The sequence below is a fragment of the Rhinolophus sinicus genome, unplaced genomic scaffold (assembly GCF_057876585.1).
Source record: "Rhinolophus sinicus isolate RSI-liver-muscle unplaced genomic scaffold, RSI-T2T HiC_scaffold_19, whole genome shotgun sequence".
In the NCBI taxonomy this organism is placed as follows: Eukaryota; Metazoa; Chordata; class Mammalia; order Chiroptera; family Rhinolophidae; genus Rhinolophus; species Rhinolophus sinicus.
The window spans coordinates 1,871,464-1,884,282 of NW_028290710.1; positions in this window are offsets into that span (position 1 = coordinate 1,871,464).

Genomic DNA, 12,819 nt, shown 5'->3' on the forward strand with positions numbered 1-12,819 from the left:
CAGGGGCGTTCGGAGAGAAAAGTTTCCAAGGCCGGGTCGCTTCCGCTACGGGGGCATCCCCCGCCCGCTGCGCCCCGGCCCTGAAACGCGGGTCCCGCGCCGCATCGGGACGAGGCCGAACTCCCCTGTCGGTCGGTCGGTCGGTCGGTCGGTCGGTCGTCCCGTCCGTCCCGGAGATCACTGATCCGTCGTCCTGCCCTGCGACCGTGGTGCTGGGAGTCGGGCGCCAGCCGACTTGGGGGCCGGGCGATCTTTTTCTGGCCTCCCTCCCGGTGAGGTCGACCGAGAGGAGCGGGGCCGAGGTGGGTGGGTGGGTGTGGGGGCGGGGCCGAGGTGGGTGTGGGGGCGGGGCCGGGGCCGCGCATGGCCGGAAGAAGGGCGTGGGGCGCGGGAGAGGGGTGGCGGGAGGCGGGTGTGCGCAGCCTGCGCGCGTCCGGGAGCGGGGCGCGGTTTACAGGGAGGTGTGGATGGTACTCGGAACAGCGGTGACTGACAATCGTTAGCACGAAATACGCCATCGTTTATGGATCACACCGAGAAGGGCCTACGTGTACCTATGTGATGAACTATCCCCGTGACCGTCGTTCGCCGTTGTCCGCACCACACGGAAAGTCTTCCCTCTGGCCACGAAGGGTGTTTATTTCTCCGGTGGACCGAAGAGAACGACAGAGGGGCTCTCCGCCCGAAAGCCCGAAGCGCGCCCCTGGGACGACCGGCCCCGGAAAGCGAGGGTCTGGACCGAACTGGCAGCCTCGCTCGTTTTTTGTTTGTTTGTTCGATTGTTCTTTTCCTCGTTTTCTTTTTTCCCACCTCCCCGCCTCCCCCCACAACAGACGACGCCCCACCCCGTTGCCGCGCCCTCCCCACCCCCCCCCCCCCCCCGACTAGAGTTCCTGAGCGACGGGGGAGTGACAGAAAACATTCCTCTCCCCCCCGCCCCCCATCGAATACGTAGAACGCCCCTCTTCTAGTCAGCCGTCCCTCCTCCAGCTTCCCCGGCCCCCGGCAACTACTTCTATTTTGAACGGAAATCCCCACCCACCCCCAAACCCGCACCCCCACTCTGGGCACCAGAAAGCTTTCTCGTTCCTCCACCACCACCACCACCGCCACCACACACTTCGATTTGAGTCTGTCCTATGCGGGGGGGCGGGGCGGGGCGGGGCGGGGGGGGGGGAGATGTGTCCTACACGACTAGGTTGAGAAACAACGGCTTGAATCCGAGTGAGTGAGTGTGTGTGTGTGTGTGTGTGTGTGTGTGTGTGTGTGTGTGTGCCGAAGAAGGCGGTGGGGAAAGACAAAAACAAATAACTTTTCAGAACAATACCCATGGCCAGTGTCATTAACTGACTAGCTCCTCCTTAGCCGTCTCTGCTCTCTCCTCCCTCCCTCCCTCCCTCCCTCCCTCCCTCCCTCCCTCCCTCCCTCCCGTCCCCGAACCCCACCACCGAAGAAGTGAGTGAATGGAGAAGTAAGGCGACTCAAAAGTCACACCTGATTCAAAGTGTCGATGCTGTGAAGGGCTTTTAGATGCTAGAGCTCGCCCCGCCTGCCTCGCCTTTGGAACGGCAGCGCCTACGCCTACTGTCACGGAGGAATGACCTTCATTCGCCCCGACGGGAAGAAAATATTCCCTTTGGCCGAACCCTGGCTTTTCACACTGCAGATGACCCCCTGTGACAGGCGCAGGGAGCAGCTCCCTGACTCCGATTCGGGGAGACGGTGCTTTGGTGTGTGTGCGCGCGTGCGTGCGCGCGCGCGGCGGCCCAAGGGTGGTAAAACCAGACACCGCCTATCATTCATTGATCGTTTTAACCGTTTCTGAGTGTACGGTTCGCTGGCATGGGGTCCCTTCACGTCCTTGTGGAGGACACACGAAGGGGCCGCAGACTAAACCTGAAAAGCCCGGGGCGGGGGTGGGGGAGGGGACGGCGGCCTGTCAGCCTCTACGGAATCGGAGGGCCGAGATGAACCGCACGGGACGGTCCGAACGTGAAACCTCCTGACTGAAAGAGGGTGGGTCGTGGCTGGCCGGCCGTCAAACCTTTGGCCTGTGGCTTCCTTGACAGAGGTCGATCTGTACCCGAAGGGAGCCTGCCCGTCTATTGTCTTTTGGAGACGACGTACATACACACGCCCTTGGAATGTCAGAGTCATCCTTTTTCCGGATGCCCTCGGGGCGCGACCCGACGCACCCGGACCCGGGAGGCCTGGGAACCTCTCCTTGCGATCTCGTTTCCCCGAACACCATCTCCGTGCCCGGTGGTACGCGTTCGGGATTCCCTGTCGCGTGTTCGCGCGTCTAAAAGAAGTACGTGTCTCTCTGTTTTGCTTTTTATCATCCGTTCCCCGAGATCTCCCCGCGGGTGGACCTCACGTGACCCTCCTTCCGTTCCCCCGCCCCGCCCCCGTTGATCGCGATGGAGAAAAGGAAGCCGAGGAGGGAAGGGACTGCCGTTCCCCGGAGCGCTTTCCGAATCCGTTGAGGTTTTCCTTCCCGGCCTTCACGGTCACTTTGGCTCAAAGAATCACCGTGGCTCACGGAAACTCGTGAACGTTCGGAAGTCCGGTCTCCTGAACTCTGTTAGTTAGCTTTTGATGATTGATTGATTCATTCATTCATTCATTCATTCATTCATTCATTCATTCTTTTTTTTTTTTTTTTTTTTTTTTTTTTTCATTTCGGTGTTATAGTTTATTTAGCCCAGTGTAACCAAATTATTATCATGTGGACATAAAATCATATTTGAAGTTATTCGCGAGGTTATCTTGCACTCTTCTCTTAACGCTAAACCTTCAGAACGCAGTCTGTCCGTTACCACTACAGCCCATCTCCTTTCGGTCTAGGCACACTTCAAGGGCTCCACAACCTCGTGTGGCCGGTAGCTGCTGTGCTGGACAGAGCTGATCTAACCAACTGCGTCACGGCTCTAAGAATCTTGGAAAGGTACTTTCCTTTGGCTGCTCTTTTCACGTGTTCTTCCTTGAAGGCGGACCGCTGGCTTTTACATCTCTCGGGATACCCTACCTGACCGGCACTGGATACCGTGAATGCGTGACTATCTAATTTACTTCCGTGCCCCTTAAATCCCCCCACCCAAACGCGTATTTAAGCCTGAACGCCCAAGACTCCAATGCGATCTCTTTGATATCTTAAAGTGAGCTGCTGAAACCATTCGGGAAGCTATACAGCTTTAGTTGGCCGGTCGTTTCCACATCACCTCGGTGCTGCTGCAGGAGTTCACTGAAAGCCAAGACCGCAAACTTTGTCATCCTTTGACTTCAAAAAGTCAATGTGTCGCTGAGCGCCTGCGGCCGGCCCGAGCCGAGTTGCTCGGTAACGTTTGGGACAGACGCCCAGACGCCACCGTGCAGTAAACCGGGCCCTTTTCCCTCGAGCAGGAGGAAGTGGGGACCCGTGGCGGAGCGGGAAGGGAGGGGTTCCTTCCCAGCCCCGGTCCTGCTGTCATGCACACCCACGAGTCAAGGGGGCTTGGTCTCCTTTATGGCACCCGCCTGCGGTAAGCACGGTGGGCCTCTGCCCCAGCACCTCCACCCATGTCACCTTCAGCCCGGGCTTCCCTTCGTACCTCAAGGAACCTCCCGGGGTACAAGTCTGAGCGCTGTTCTTTGAGGAGCTCGAGAGGTCCCCGAAGATGAACTGGCCTCCTCCCCTTCCAACTTAACCTCAGCTCTCAGCTCCCAGCTCCCAACCTCCAGGACTCTTCTGTCAGCACGAGGGCCTCGCTATCAAAATCATCAACTCTCGGCCTCACCTCTTCTTTCTCTGGGCAGGGCTGTGCTTGTGAGGCCTTCCAGGATCTCCTTCCTTCCTTCCTTCCTTCCTTCCTTCCTTCCTTCCTTCCTTCCTTCCTTCCTGTCCTCCCTCCCTGTCCTCCCTCCCTGTCCTCCCTCCCTGTCCTCCCTCCCTCCTTGTCGGAGCCTGCCGACGAGACGAACGGTTCCTGAAGTGGGGAGTGAGGATTGAGAAAAAATTGGACAAGAGACAAAGATGGGATCGGGAGGGCGAGCAGTTCTGACTAGACTGCTGCCCCTACTTTATTTTTCAGCTTTCTTTTATACACACAGAAACAAGAAGGTTACATAAAGCGGCTGAGGCAGCAAGTACAGATTAGTTATGTTTTCTCAAAGTTTGGCCCTGACTGTTCTTAGACCTTTAGATATTTTCCCATTCCCAGGGTAGCAGGTGTCTGTTTGTTCTTTATGCTTATCGGAGTTCCCCTTAGCGATCCTCCCAAATTCTGCTTGAAGTTACATTTTCTTAACCCTTAATGCTCCGGCTCCCTACATATCCCCCTTTTTTATTTTTATTTTTTGAGATCGTGTCTGGCTTAGGTAGTCAGTACAGACATTCTCACTTACCCGTCATTGGATATCGATCATCAAAGCGATCGACTCCTGTCTTAGGTTGTAAAAACGCTTACTGATCATTACCCGTCATTGGCTACCGATCTCCTTTGGGGTTAGACAGGGGCAGTGGCTTTTGGTTTATTAGCCATGTGGAGCCTTATTTTGTGAATTTCTCCATAAATATCTGTGACTGTCCCCATCACAGCTTTTGCGATGCAGGGGAGGAAACACAGTATCAGGAGGATCACAACAAGTGGAATTACAAGGGGGGGCCATAATTTGAAGCATTGAAGAGTATGATGGAAATACATTGTGAAAACTAGAGACAAGTTTGTTGAGAGTATCAGCTATACCTGTATTTAAAGGAGAGGCCTCTTGCAGTGTCAAGACCTCTTTATGAAACTGGATAAGATCAAGAGTAACATTTTTTCTTACACGGTCTGTGAGACTCATACCTCATAGCAGAAAAATGTTTATTCCACTCACCCTTTGTCTGTTAACAGCCGAAGCATAAAGTCCCATGATGTCTTACCTTCTCAGGGTCAAGTCACTCATATTGTAACAGCTCTGTTGAGATAAGTGGAGAGAACTGATCTTCATTGCCCTCATGACTTCTCTCACAATCAGGTGAGAGAGGAAAGCCAGAGACAGCAGTGGCTTTTGCCAGGCAGGGGGAAGGGGAGGAAAGGCTCCTTTTTGGGTCTTCTAAGGCAGCTCATTGGGGGTCCCCACTCGGTTCCGCCTGGCTTAGGTTGTATCTCCCGTGAGATATCTTACCCGTCTTTGGCTGCGAACCATCTTTTGGGGACCAGACAGAGAGACATGAGGTGTAAACACAAGGATGGAACAGAGTCCCAGAAAGGCACAGTCTTACAGACTCTTCTTTCCTTAAGGAAAGACATGGGGGGGACAGTCGGCTAGGCTGTTGTGTGACTACATCTCCCCCTTTTTTGTTTTTGAAGCATGAGAAACACAGAACGTGCAGTTGTTTCATTTACAGCCCGTTGGAGGGCTATTTGTCCACATCTGAGGACTATGTAAAACAAACAGAACAATAAACAGAATAGCAATATCCCCAGCAAACCCTCTACCCAAAGTCTTTATCCATTTAACAGGGTCTGAAGTGGAAAGTCCTTCTGCAGCTGCGGAAAGTGAGCTTTCCCACACCCTAGGGGCGTGGATGGGTATCTATAGATGTCTCTTTTTCTGTGGGCTGTCGTTCACGGTATGGTTTAACACCGACCAGGAATTCACAAAGGTTTTTTTTTCCGGACCTGGAGAAATACAAGCAAAGCCTCTTCCCCGTGTTATCTCGCGGGGAGAAGTAGGATCAGCTTTCCCACGTAATATTTTAAACAAAGGTTGTAATTCACCGGTTGTCAACTGCAACTGAGGTCTAATCCAGTTAATGTCTCCCAGTAGCTTTTGGAAATCATTTAACGTTTTTAAACAATCTCGCCGGATTTGTATTTTTTGAGGCACAATGGCCTGAGGCATTAAACAATATCCCAGATAAGAGTAAGGAGGCACTTGCTGAATTTTTTTTGGGGGGGGGCTATAACTAGCCCATAATTGTGGAGCTTTTTTGTAAATGAGCAAAAGCAGCAAGCAACTTTGGTTCACAAGAGTGGGCAAGAAGTATGTCATCCGTGTAGTGGATGATGTAAATATCTGAAAATGTCCTTTGGGTAGGTTCTATTGCAGCTGATACAAATTTTTGACACAATGTAGGGCTACTAGCCATTCTCTGAGGTAGCACTAGCCAATGATATCTCTTAAAAGGTTTTTGTAAATTAACAGAAGGAACACTGAAAGCAAATCTAGGGCAGTCATCAGGATTTAAAGGTATAGTATAAAAACAATCTTTTCAGTCCAAAACAATTTTATATGTGTTTTTTGGTGTGGCTGCAGGACAGGGCAAGCCTGTCTGTAAGGCTCCCATTAATTTCATGGTTTTATTAACTTTTTGTAAATCTTGTCATAATCTCTATCTACCAGATTTTTTCTTAATAACAAAAATGGGAGAATTCCAGGGAGAATTGGAGGAAGCAATGTGTCCCTTTTTAACTTGCTCCTGTACTAGCAGCTTGGCGGCTTGAATCTTTTTCTGTTGATAGGGGCCTCGGGCAGTGGATCTAGCCCTGCAACTACACTTGGAGGAGAGCTTCATTGTAACCTAGGCTTCTATTCTGATTGAGCTTCTAATAAAGGCCCAGTCTGTCGAGCCTGAACTAACTGCATTTGAACAGAGAGGGAAGTGAGTGCAGCTTGTAATCTTTGCACCTCTGCTTCCAAGGGGGATCCAGTTTGGGTTGGTCATTTTTAGAGTATCTGATTCCTTTATGTCTAGGATCGATCACATCCCTAACCAAATTCCATAAGGAAAAAGTGTCTACTGGTACTTCAGAGGGTCCATGAGCATCATAATATCCCTGCAAATGCTCTCTTACCTTTTCCCAAGTTTCTAAGTTTAAAGTCCCTTCTTCTGGGAACCAGGGACATATTTGTACTACAAACTCTAAGAATCGAAGCAACGTGCTTCACTGGTTTTAATTCCTCTAGTTTTTAGCATGCTCCTTAATATGTGGGTAAACAGCCTTTTACTGTTCCCCTGTCCCATTTTATTTTACTCCCGACTATGGTATCTCACCGCTTTCGCCAACCTTATTTGACGCGTCTCATTTGCAAGCGGTGTCCTTCACTGATTCCCCAGTATTCGGGTCCCTGTTCGGGCGCCACTTGTCGGAGCCTGCCGACGAGACGAACGGTCCCTGAAGTGGGGAGTGAGGATTGAGAAAAAAATAGACAAGAGACAAAGATGGGATCGGGAGGGCGAGCAGTTCTAATTAGACTGCAGCGCCTACTTTATTTTTCAGCTTTCTTTTATACACACAGAAACAAGAAGGTTACATAAAGCGGCTGAGGCAGCAAGTACAGATTAGTTATGTTTTCTCAAAGTTTGGCCCTGACTGTTCTTAGACCTTTAGATATTTTCCCATTCCCAGGGTAGCAGGTGTCTGTTTGTTCTTTATGCTTATCGGAGTTCCCCTTAGCGATCCTCCCAAACTCTGCTTGAAGTTACATTTTCTTAACCCTTAATGCTCCGGCTCCCTACACCTCCTTCCTGGATAATTGCCACCCTGCAGACATGTTTCTACCTTGGTTCTGACTCACACTCATTACGTTGCAGTGTGAACTCTGCCTCGGTCATCTGCTGCCTGGATCACTGAAAACAATCCAGATCTCTTCCCATCCGGACAACTGCTACCACCTCTCCGAAATTAGCTATTAGGAGTGTAAGGCTTTCTTGTCCCACCCATCCATCCAAACACAACATGGGTGAAAGGAGAAGTCCAGCACGCCCAGTCACTCACTCATGCATTCTAAACTGCCCTCGGGGGGCTTCCTGATGTAGAAAAGCTGACGGACAAGTTCACGAGCACTTAGTGATGCAACGAGATAAATGCCAAGTTGGGAGACAGCTTCACTGACTTCTGCTGTCCGACGTTGGCAGTAAGGAGGATGGCAAAATTTGAGGTTCTTCACTTCTTGACGCAGCAGTTATGGATCGGACAATAAACAAGAGAAATAAGTAAAACGTCACAGGACGTCGGATAGCGATGAGTGCCAAGGAGAGAATACATTGTAGAAGGGGGACATGAATGCATTCTATGAAAGTACGTTCTCAAAGGAACAGTCAGGAAGGTATCTGTCACGATATTAATCGGGAAATACAGTTCGAACGCACAGAACCTGCCTGCAGAAATGCGGCTCATCTTGGCGGGAGCAAACAGGCTGGGATGTGGCTCAGATAGCATTCTGTAAAGTGGGCTTCCATTTCCTCATCTGTGAAATGGGGGGTGGGGAGGGAGGGAGGGAGGGAGCGAGCTCCCACTTAATAAACAGTTCAGCTATTCTAAGAAGCAGGTACTGAGAGACGATTGGGTGTGCAAGAGCACGTTCTAGGGAAAACACTGGGGAGAGAAAGATGGAGTGCGAGCCAGAGGAGGATGGGGAGCTGGCATATCCACGGAGCGGGCCTGACCCTGTGCGGCAGAGAAGTGTGGCAGGGACAGTCTAACGCCACGGTGCGCTTCACTCCCGGCCAAGCGGGCAGAGAACCCCCAAGCCACAGTGGCCTGGCTGGCTGTGGGGAGAAGGCAGGCCGCCCAGAGCTGTTGGTGGGTCTCAGAGCACAGCTCAGCACAGCACAGCTCAGCACAGCACAGCTCAGTTCAGCACAGCTCAGCTCAGCAGAGCACAGCACAGCACAGCTCATCTCAGCACAGCACAGCACAGCTCAGCTCAGCTCAGCTCAGCTCAGCACAGCACAGCACAGCACAGCACAGCACAGCACACCTCAGCACAGCACAGCTCAGGATAGCACAGCACAGCACAGCACAGCACAGCACAGCTCAGGACAGCACAGCGCACCACAGCACAGCTCGTCTCAGCACAGCACAGCTCAGCACCACAGCAAAACTGACCACAGCACAGCACAGCACAGCACAGCTCAGGACAGCACAGCGCACCACAGCACAGCTCGTCTCAGCACAGCACAGCTCAGCACCACAGCAAAACTGACCACAGCACAGGACAGCACAGCACAGCACAGGACAGGACAGGACAGCACAGCACAGCACAGCACAGCACAGCACAGCACAGCACAGCTCAGCTCAGCAGAGCACAGCACAGCACAGCTCAGCTCAGCAGAGCACAGCACAGCACAGCTCATCTCAGCACAGCACAGCACAGCACAGCTAAGGACAGCACAGCACAGCTCAGTTCAGCACAGCTCAGCTCAGCAGACCACAGCACAGCACAGCTCATCTCAGCACAGCACAGCACAGCACAGCTCAGCTCAGCTCAGCTCAGCTCAGCTCAGCACAGCACAGCACAGCTCAGGACAGCACAGCACAGCACAGCACAGCACAGCACAGCACAGGACAGCACAGCACAGCACAGGACAGCACAGCACAGCACAGCACAGCACAGCTAAGGACAGCACAGCACAGCTCAGTTCAGCACAGCTCAGCTCAGCAGAGCACAGCACAGCACAGCTCATCTCAGCACAGCACAGCACAGCACAGCACAGCACAGCTCAGCTCAGCTCAGCTCAGCTCAGCTCAGCTCAGCACAGCACAGCACAGCTCAGGACAGCACAGCACAGCACAGCACAGCACAGCACAGCACAGGACAGCACAGCACAGCACAGCACAGCACAGCACAGCTCAGGACAGCACAGTGCACCACAGCACAGCTCGTCTCAGCACAGCACAGCTCAGCACCACAGCAAAACCGACCACAGCACAGGACAGCACAGCACAGCACAGCACAGCACAGCACAGCACAGCACAGGACAGCACAGCACAGCACAGCACAGCACAGCACAGCACAGGACAGCACAGCACAGCACAGCACAGCACAGCTAAGGACAGCACAGCACAGCTCAGTTCAGCACAGCTCAGCTCAGCAGAGCACAGCACAGCACAGCTCATCTCAGCACAGCACAGCACAGCTCAGCTCAGCTCAGCTCAGCTCAGCTCAGCACAGCACAGCACAGCTCAGGACAGCACAGCACAGCACAGCACAGCACAGCACAGTACAGCACAGCACAGGACAGCACAGCACAGCACAGCACAGCTCAGGACAGCACAGCGCACCACAGCACAGCTCGTCTCAGCACAGCACAGCTCAGCACCACAGCAAAACCGACCACAGCACAGGACAGCACAGCACAGCACAGCACAGCACAGCACAGCACAGGACAGCACAGCACAGCACAGCACAGCACAGCACGGCACGGCACGGCACGGCACGGCACGGCACGGCACGGCACGGCACAGCACAGGACAGCACAGCACAGCACAGGACAGCACAGCACAGCACAGCACAGCTAAGGACAGCACAGCACAGCACAGCACAGGACAGCACAGCACAGCACAGCACAGCACAGCACAGCACAGCACAGCACAGGACAGCACAGCACAGCACAGCACAGCACAGCTAAGGACAGCACAGCACAGCTCAGTTCAGCACAGCTCAGCTCAGCAGAGCACAGCACAGCACAGCTCATCTCAGCACAGCACAGCACAGCACAGCACAGCACAGCTCAGCTCAGCTCAGCTCAGCTCAGCTCAGCACAGCACAGCACAGCTCAGGACAGCACAGCACAGCACAGCACAGCACAGCACAGCACAGCACAGGACAGCACAGCACAGCACAGCACAGCACAGCACAGCTCAGGACAGCACAGCGCACCACAGCACAGCTCGTCTCAGCACAGCACAGCTCAGCACCACAGCAAAACCGACCACAGCACAGGACAGCACAGCACAGCACAGCACAGCACAGCACAGCACAGCACAGGACAGCACAGCACAGCACAGCACAGCACAGCACAGGACAGCACAGCACAGCACAGCACAGCACAGCTAAGGACAGCACAGCACAGCTCAGTTCAGCACAGCTCAGCTCAGCAGAGCACAGCACAGCACAGCTCATCTCAGCACAGCACAGCACAGCTCAGCTCAGCTCAGCTCAGCTCAGCTCAGCACAGCACAGCACAGCTCAGGACAGCACAGCACAGCACAGCACAGCACAGTACAGCACAGCACAGGACAGCACAGCACAGCACAGCACAGCTCAGGACAGCACAGCGCACCACAGCACAGCTCGTCTCAGCACAGCACAGCTCAGCACCACAGCAAAACCGACCACAGCACAGGACAGCACAGCACAGCACAGCACAGCACAGCACAGCACAGCACAGGACAGCACAGCACAGCACAGCACAGCACAGGACAGCACAGCACAGCACAGCACAGCACAGCACAGCACAGGACAGCACAGCACAGCACAGGACAGCACAGCACAGCACAGCACAGCTAAGGACAGCACAGCACAGCACAGCACAGGACAGCACAGCACAGCACAGCACAGCACAGCACAGCACAGCACAGCACAGGACAGCACAGCACAGCACAGCACAGCACAGCTAAGGACAGCACAGCACAGCTCAGTTCAGCACAGCTCAGCTCAGCAGAGCACAGCACAGCACAGCTCATCTCAGCACAGCACAGCACAGCACAGCACAGCACAGCACAGCTCAGCTCAGCTCAGCTCAGCTCAGCTCAGCTCAGCACAGCACAGCACAGCTCAGGACAGCACAGCACAGCACAGCACAGCACAGCACAGCACAGGACAGCACAGCACAGCACAGCACAGCACAGCACAGCTCAGGACAGCACAGCGCACCACAGCACAGCTCGTCTCAGCACAGCACAGCTCAGCACCACAGCAAAACCGACCACAGCACAGGACAGCACAGCACAGCACAGCACAGCACAGCACAGCACAGCACAGGACAGCACAGCACAGCACAGCACAGCACAGCACAGCACAGCACAGCACAGCACAGCACAGGACAGCACAGCACAGCACAGCTAAGGACAGCACAGCACAGCTCAGTTCAGCACAGCTCAGCTCAGCAGAGCACAGCACAGCACAGCTCATCTCAGCACAGCACAGCACAGCTCAGCTCAGCTCAGCTCAGCTCAGCTCAGCACAGCACAGCACAGCTCAGGACAGCACAGCACAGCACAGCACAGCACAGTACAGCACAGCACAGGACAGCACAGCACAGCACAGCACAGCTCAGGACAGCACAGCGCACCACAGCACAGCTCGTCTCAGCACAGCACAGCTCAGCACCACAGCAAAACCGACCACAGCACAGGACAGCACAGCACAGCACAGCACAGCACAGCACAGGACAGCACAGCACAGCACAGCACAGCACAGCACAGCACAGGACAGCACAGCACAGCACAGCACAGCACAGGACAGCACAGCACAGCACAGGACAGCACAGCACAGCACAGCACAGCTAAGGACAGCACAGCACAGCACAGCACAGGACAGCACAGCACAGCACAGCACAGCACAGCACAGCACAGCACAGGACAGCACAGCACAGCACAGCACAGCACAGCTAAGGACAGCACAGCACAGCACAGCACAGCACAGCACAGCACAGGACAGCACAGCACAGCACAGCACAGGACAGCACAGGACAGCACAGCACAGCACAGCACAGGACAGCACAGCACAGCACAGCACAGCACAGGACAGCACAGGACAGCACAGCACAGCACAGGACAGCACAGCACAGCACAGCACAGCACAGCACAGCACAGGACAGCACAGCACAGCACAGGACAGCACAGCACAGCACAGCACAGCTAAGGACAGCACAGCACAGCACAGCACAGGACAGCACAGCACAGCACAGCACAGCACAGCACAGCACAGCACAGCACAGGACAGCACAGCACAGCACAGCACAGCACAGCTAAGGACAGCACAGCACAGCTCAGTTCAGCACAGCTCAGCTCAGCAGAGCACAGCACAGCACAGCTCATCTCAGCACAGCACAGCACAGCACAG